The 7,918-nt window shown below is 44.4% G+C and overlaps 1 long non-coding RNA gene across 1 annotated transcript; it reads right to left on the bottom strand.

The window, feature by feature from the left end:
- Nucleotides 1-2,424: 2,424 nt before the first annotated feature.
- Nucleotides 2,425-7,526, bottom strand: LOC120024072. Its single transcript, XR_005472803.1, has 3 exons — nt 7,450-7,526; nt 3,182-3,254; nt 2,425-2,733 (listed from the first exon to the last, which is right to left on the bottom strand). It is a non-coding gene; the product is annotated as an uncharacterized LOC120024072 (long non-coding RNA).
- Between the last annotated feature and the right edge of the window lie 392 nt (nt 7,527-7,918).

Genomic DNA, 7,918 nt, shown 5'->3' with positions numbered 1-7,918 from the left:
TGCACATGGTGATCTTAGGCTTGTGTGCGGCTGCTCGGCCATGGAAACCCATTTCATGAAGCTCCCGACTAACAGTTCTTGTGCTGATGTTGCTTCCAGAGGCAGTTTGGAACTCGGTAGTGAGTGTTGCAACCGAGGACAGATGATTTTTACGCACTACGCGCTTCAGCACTCGGCGGTCCCGTTCTGTGAGCTTGTGTGGCGTACCACTTCACGACTGAGCCGTTGTTGTTCCTAGACGTTTCCATTTCACAATAACAGCACTTACAGTTGACCGGGACAGCTCTAGCAGGGCAGATATTTGATGACCTGACTTGTTGGAAAGGTGGCATCCTATGACGGTGGTATGTTGAAAGTCACTGAGCTCTTCAGTACGGTCCCTTCTACTGCCAAGGTTTGTCTATAGAGATTGCATAGCTGTGTGCTCGATTTTATACACCTGTCAGCTACGGGTGTGGCTGAAATTACCTAATATATAGAGTATATAGTGCATTTTGAAATACCCTGGTATGCGGTATAAATGGTATTTCGCCCAAGCCTACGCTGAAGCCTGAGTGTTGTGAAGCCTGAATACTGGGAAGCCTGAACGCTGTGAAGCCTGAACACTGAGGAGCCTGAACACTGTGAAGCCTGAACACTGAGGAGCCTGAACACTGTGAAGCCTGAACACTGAGGAGCCTGAACACTGAGGAGCCTGAACACTGAGGAGCCTGAACACTGAGGAGCCTGAACACTGAGGAGCCTGAACACTGAGGAGCCTGAACACTGAAGCCTGAATACTGTGAAGCCTGAACGCTGTGAAGCCTGAACACTGAGGAGCCTGAACACTGAGGAGCCTGAACACTGTGAAGCCTGAACACTGAGGAGCCTGAACACTGAGGAGCCTGAACACTGAGGAGCCTGAACACTGAAGCCTGAATACAGTGAAGCCTGAACACTGAGGAGCCTGAACACTGAAGCCTGAATACTGTGAAGCCTGAACGCTGTGAAGCCTGAACACTGAGGAGCCTGAACACTGAGGAGCCTGAACACTGTGAAGCCTGAATACTGTGAAGCCTGAACACTGAGGAGCCTGAACACTGAGGAGCCTGAACACTGAAGCCTGAATACTGTGAAGCCTGAACACTGAAGCCTGAATACTGTGAAGCCTGAACACTGTGAAGCCTGAACGCTGTGAAGCCTCCTGCTCCCAACAGACTCCTGAAAGTGATTTGAAATGAAAAAGGGAATTGATTGAGTCAGGCTCAAATCACATAAATCCAAATTGACATGTAACCTACCTTTTTAAATGAGTTTTAGTGACTAGCAAGTTTGGCGTGGTTTTAATGTCCATATTACATAAAAGTAGGTGTTGCAATTAAAGATGAATATATCTCAATCATTGTATTGTAGCTATACAGGACCTAGCTTAGTGTACTGTACAATCAACCTCTGCACATTGGAGTGGAGCAAACCCTCTATTCAAACTAAGTGCAGATTAACACCCCTAATTCAAAATGTTTCTCCTTGGACTATTTTCCTCACACATGTCCCACACACACATTCACATCCAAGCCAGATGGTCCACCAATTAGTATGAAGCATTCAATGTTCAGTAGTGTGCTAGTATAGATATTGGATCATAGACAGTACACTGTTAAAATGAAGTGCTTTGTAACACCCAAAAACAAATGGCAACTGAGCTGCCACCAACTCAAAGGAAATGAAAACCTTAACTTATTATTGAAACACATCCTCCTGAGATGTTTGGAAATATGTAACACTTAATCGGGTGGACTGGGAACATTAGCAGAAAAGGTTGAAAACACTATATATTTTTTGGGGGAGTCCTGTCTAGTGCAGAATTATATACCTTCTCTTTTGATGCTGTTTCCTCTCTCTAAAGCTTCTAAACATCATCATGATGATGCTTTTGAATCCTGTCTAATGCAGAATTAAATCCCTTTGTCTGGTGTCTTAATGTTTAACATTGTTATGTATTTGATAATTTGCCAATCTATACCGTTTTGGCAGGCATTGTCAAGCACAGCGTTCAAAGTACCAGCAGTAACTGGATGTTGACCTGCAAGAAATGAGGATTTTGCACTTTCCACTGACAATCATAAATGTGAGAATAGGTGTTGTGCTCATTGAACGTCAATTTGCCTGACGGTTTTGATAGCTGTTTATCACGATCCATTACACCTCATGGCACGACACGCTGCCTAATACTAATATAGAAATATACTTTTCTTTCTTCAAACATCTATACAATATTGTGTGAAAGAATCATGAAGTCTAAACATTTTTGAATTACCCACAATCCTCTAAAAACAGAGTCACTTGGCAAGCTAGGAAATCCAAGGAGATTAAAACCAAAGAACTCCAATGAGTTCAATCCCTTTATTGTCTCTCTTTTGTTAACCTTAATGAAAGATACAGGTACTTACATTTTGAGCAACATATTAAGATGTACATTATTTTGGTAAAATTAAATGAACAAATCACTGAAAATGACATGCATAATTTTTTTCTAATATATTTTGAAATAAGTATGACATGACAGAGGTGATACAGATAGGTGGGAGAAACAGATTGAAGGGTTGGAGCTGGGAATTGAACCCCCAGTCGTGACCTTTCTAAGCCGGGTGTGTTACTGCTAGCCCACGGGCAGCCAGGTCACCTGTGATACAAGTCAGTATTCAACGTCCTTCCATGTCTGAGGACGTCGGGAGATGATGTGGAAACCGGCCACTAGGGGAAACAGTGAGCGCTGTTACCTTTAAGTGGGCTTTGGTTTTGTGTACGGCGATGGTGGAAAGGCAAAAGCATCTGCCTCTTGTTCCAAAGGTTGCATGTTCAAAGTCAACGATACAATGTAGTTTTTTACATTTTTGTTTAAAGCCTATCCCAAACCTTAACTCTTACCTTAACTATTCTGAGTTCATGCCTAACCTTAAGAATTCGGAGTTAACGCCAAACCTTAAGAATTCAGAATGAATGCCTAAACTTAACCTTGAACGATACAGACATGTAGAGTAACAAGACATTTCGAAATTTGATGTTTGGAACAACTTCAAAATTTGACGTTTGAGAAACACGGATGAATGTCTAATTCTGACATGAGACTGTGAGAGCTTGTTGCATCATAGACGTACAGTAGTATTGGATATTGGAGGAATGGATAGTCTCCTTGACCTACCTTTCATAAGGATCTCCTCCTTGGGGACGCTCTGGAACAGCTTGTGGTACTGGGAGTTGTACTTGCTGACGGTCTGTTAGGGGAGACAGGGGTAAGACGGGGGTAAGATGGAGGAGACAGGGGTAAGATGGAGATGGGGGTGAGACAGGGTGAGACAGGGGGGAGACAGGAATAAGATGGAGGAGACAGGGGTGAGAGAGGGGTACGATGGAGGAGATGGGGGTGAGACAGGGGTACGATGGAGGAGACAGGGGTAAGACGGGGGGACAGGGGTACAATGGAGGAGACGGGGTGAGACAGGGGGGAGACAGGGATAAGATGGAGGAGACGGGGGTGAGACGGGGGGACAGGGGTACGATGGAGGAGACGGGGTGAGATAGGGGAGAGACAGGGGTAAGACGGGGAGACAGGGGTACGATGGAGGAGATGGGGGTGAGACAAGGGGGAGACAAGAATAAGATGGAGGAGAAAGGGGTGAGACAGGGGTAAGATTGAGGAGACAGGGGTAAGATGGAGGACAAAGGGGTGAGACAGGGGGGAGACAAGAATAAGATGGAGGAGAAAGGGGTGAGACAGGGGTAAGATTGAGGAGACAGGGGTAAGATGGAGGACAAAGGGGTGAGACAGGGGGAGACAGGGGTAAGATGGAGGAGAACGGGGTGAGACAGGGTGGAGACAGGGGTAAGATGGGGGAGACAGGGGTGAGATGGGGTGAGACGGGAGGTGGGTGAGGTTCTTTTCAGAAAATGTCCACTCACTGTTTTACTTCTCCCAAACAGAATCCTGTCACACTGTGTTGTGTTCTAACTCAGACACACTTCCTGTGTCACACTGTGTTGTGTTCTAACTCAGACACACTTCCTGTGTCACACTGTGTTGTGTTCTAACTCAGACACACTTCCTGTGTCACACTGTGTTGTGTTCTAACTCAGACACACTTCCTGTGTCACACTGTGTTGTGTTCTAACTCAGACACACTTCCTGTGTCACACTGTGTTGTGACCTGATCTCTTCCTGTGTAACATCTAACAGTGCTCCCTTCCCTTCTCTGTACTCTGTAGTGGTGTGACAGACAATCCCTTCTGTGTCTCAGCCTGAGTTATAATTGAGGCTTGACCAAAGACAGTACAGTATGAAATGAAGATAGGCCAAAACAGTTTCTCCAATAGAAATTCCAGATCACATTTGTAGGCGACGTTGGCTAGCTAAGCTCATGAGTAGAAACACGTCATCGGGGCTAACGGTCGCCTCGTGTCGAACTGCGCATGTGAAGGCTGTCAAATCAAAGGCACTCCTTCGATATAAAGTTGTTGTTTTTTTACAAAAAATGAAAACGTGTCAGGTTGTCACTTTCACGAGGTTGTAGTAATAACATGTTCTACTTCAGACATTTTGGTTCGGATCTAGGTTGGGTCTTTAGATTTCGATCAAATGAACAACTAAAGAATAGTTTTTCACTTCTCTCATTGATTCCTCAAACACCAAACTCTGGTCTGCTTGGTCTGTTTCGCAAGCGTTTCAGGAAGTCTTGCGATGTTGCGTCTATGGGTTAAGAAACTCTGTGGCTAGGCACTCAGCCTTGGTTATAATGGAGGCTAGACAGAGACAGTAACTCCTTTGCTGGAAACGTCTGTGGGTGATTTCCATGTGATAAATAGCCCTGTGTGTGTGTGGGTGTGTGTGCATGTGTGTTTGTGCGTGTGTGTGTGTGTGTGTGGTTGTGTGGTATAAGACTGTGAGAAGGCTATTTAAATAATAAGTCATATGGTGTGTGTGTGTGTGTGTACGTACAGTACAAGTCAAAAGTTTGACGGGTACTGTACTCATTCAAGGTTTTTTCTTTATTTTTACTATTTTCTACATTGTAGAATAATAGCAAAGACATAAAAACTATGAAATAACACATGGAATCATGTACTAAACAAAAAAAGTGTTAAACAAATCGAAATATATTTTATATTTGAGATTCCTCAAAGTCGCCACCCTTTGCTTTGATGACAGCTTTGCACACTCTTGGTATTCTCTCAACCAGATTCATGAGGTATTCACCTGGAATGCATTTCAATTAACAGGTGTGCCTTGTTAAAAGTACATTTGTGGAATTTCTTTCCTTCTTAATGTGTTTGAGCCAATCAGTTGTGTTGTGACAAGGTAGGGGTGGTATACAGAAGATATCCCTATTTGGTAAAAGACCAAGTCCATACAATGGCAAGAACAGCTCAAATAAGCAAAGGGAAACGAACGTTCATCATTACTTTAAGACATGAAGGTCAGTCAATGCGGTCGCAAGTGCAGTCGCAAAAACCATCAAGCGCTATGATGAAACTGGCTCTCATGAGGACCGCCACAGGAAAGGAAGACCCAGAGTTACCTCTGCTGCAGAGGATAAGTTCATTAGAGTTACCAGCCTCAGAAATCGGCAATTAACTGCACCTCAGATTGCACCTCACAGAGTTCAAGTAACAGACACATCTCACCTGAACTGTTCAGAGGAGACTGCGTGAATCAAGCCTTCATGGTCGAATTGCTACAAAGAAACCACTACTAATAATAAGAAGAGACTTGCTTGGGCCAAGAAACAAGAGCAAGACTCGTGGAAATATGTCCTTTGGTCTGATGAGTCCAAATTTGATATTTTTGGTTCCAACCGCCTTGTCTTTGTGAGACGCAGAGTAGGTAAACAGATGATCTCTTGCATGTTGTCACACCCTGACCTTAGAGAGCCTTTTTATTCTCTATTTTGGTTAGGTCAGGGTGTGACTAGGGTGGGTACTCTAGTTTTTGTATTTCTATGTTGGCCTGGTATGGTTCCCAATCAGAGGCAGCTGTCTATCGTTGTCTCTGATTGGGGATCATATTTAGGCAGCCGTTTCCCCACTGTGGTTGTGGGATCTTGTTTATGTATTGTTGCTTGTGTGCACTGCATAGCTTCACGTTCGTTTTGCTCTTTATTGTTTTCTGTGCGTTTCACTCGAATAAAGATGATGAAACCATTTCCACGCTGCACCTTGGTCCGATTCATACAACAACAATCGTGACACGTGTGGTTCCCACCAAGAAACATGGAGGAGGAGGTGTGATGGTGTGGGGGTGCTTTGCTGGTGACGCTGTCTGTGATTTATTTAGAATTCAATGCACATGTCACCAGCATGGCTACCACAGCATTCTGCAGCGATACGCCATCCCATCTGGTTTGCGCTTAGTGGGACTATAATTAGCTTTTCAACAGGACAATGACCCAAAACACACCTCCAGGCTGTGTAAGGCTATTTGACCAAGAAGGAGAGTGCTGCATCAGATGACCTAGCCTCCACAATCACCTGACCTCAACCCAATTGAGATGGTTTGGGATGAATTGGACCACAGAGTGAAAGAAAAGCAGCCAACAAGTGCTCAGAAAATGTGGAACTCCTTCAAAACCTGTTGGAAAAGCATTCCAGGTGAAGCTGGTTGAGAGAATGTCATTAAGACAAAGGCTGGCTACTTTGAAGAATCTCAAATATAAAATATATTTAGATTTGTTAACACTTTTTTGGTTACTACATGATTCCATATGTGTTATTTCATAGTTTTGATGTCTTCCCTAATATTCTACAATATAGAAAAATTGTAAAAATAAAGAAAAACCTGTTGAATGAGTACGTGTCCAAACTTTTAACTTGTACTGTATGTGTGTGTGTGCGTGTGTGTGCGTGGGTAGAAGTCTATTAAATCATAAGTCATATGATGTGATCCATTCAGAGCTCAAGTTGTCATTTACTGTTGACTCTGTGTCAGTAGGTGAAGCTTTGACTAGACAACCTCACATAATAATAAACATCCTAAAACTCATACCTATATGACCTGCATACAATATTCTGTGGACTGCTGAATTTACTGTAACCATGTTATATAACTTGGACTCAGTCCATTGATATGACAAAATACCATGGTCGTGTCTACAACCTTGTAAAGACAGTATTTCAGTGTTACATTTCAAGTACCACTTCATGCATCATTACTTCATGTTTCCCAGGGAACCGACGTAACATTCATGCATCATTACTTCATGTTTTCCCAGGGAACCGACGTAACATTCATGCATCATTACTTCATGTTTCCCAGGGAACCGACGTAACATTCATACATCATTACTTCATGTTTCCCAGGGAACCGGCGTAACTTCATACATCATTAATTCATGTTTCCCAGGGAACCGACGTAACATTCCAGTGGGTAGAAACACTATAACAAAACAGTGGAATCTGGACACAGTAAAAACGACTCACCGAGCCCCTGTAGCATTTCTTGACATCTTCATACGTCAGGTCATCAATCAGCTGCAGCCTGTAGAGGAGGGACAGAGAGCGACAGGGGAGAGACAGAGGAGAGACAGAGGAGGGACAGAGGAGAGACAGAGGAGGGACAGAGGAGAGACAGAGGAGGGACAGAGGAGAGACAGAGGAGAGACAGAGGAGGGACAGAGGAGAGACAGAGGAGAGACAGAGGAGGGACAGAGGAGAGACAGGGGAGGGACAGAGGAGAGACAGAGGAGAGACAGAGGAGGGACAGAGGAGGGACAGGGGAGAGACAGAGAGAGACAGGGGAGGACAGGGAGAGACAGGGGAGAGACAGAGGAGAGATAGAGGAGAGGAGTGATAGAGGAGAGGACAGAGGAGAGACAGAGGAGAGACAGGGGAGAGACAGAGGAGAGACAGAGGAGAGACAGGGGAGGGACAGAGGAGAGACAGAGGGGAG

Source organism: Salvelinus namaycush, chromosome 29, assembly GCF_016432855.1.
Source record: "Salvelinus namaycush isolate Seneca chromosome 29, SaNama_1.0, whole genome shotgun sequence".
Lineage (NCBI taxonomy): Eukaryota > Metazoa > Chordata > Actinopteri > Salmoniformes > Salmonidae > Salvelinus > Salvelinus namaycush.
Note: the sequence above shows the minus strand (reverse complement) of the source record. Positions and strands in the feature narration are given on the sequence as shown.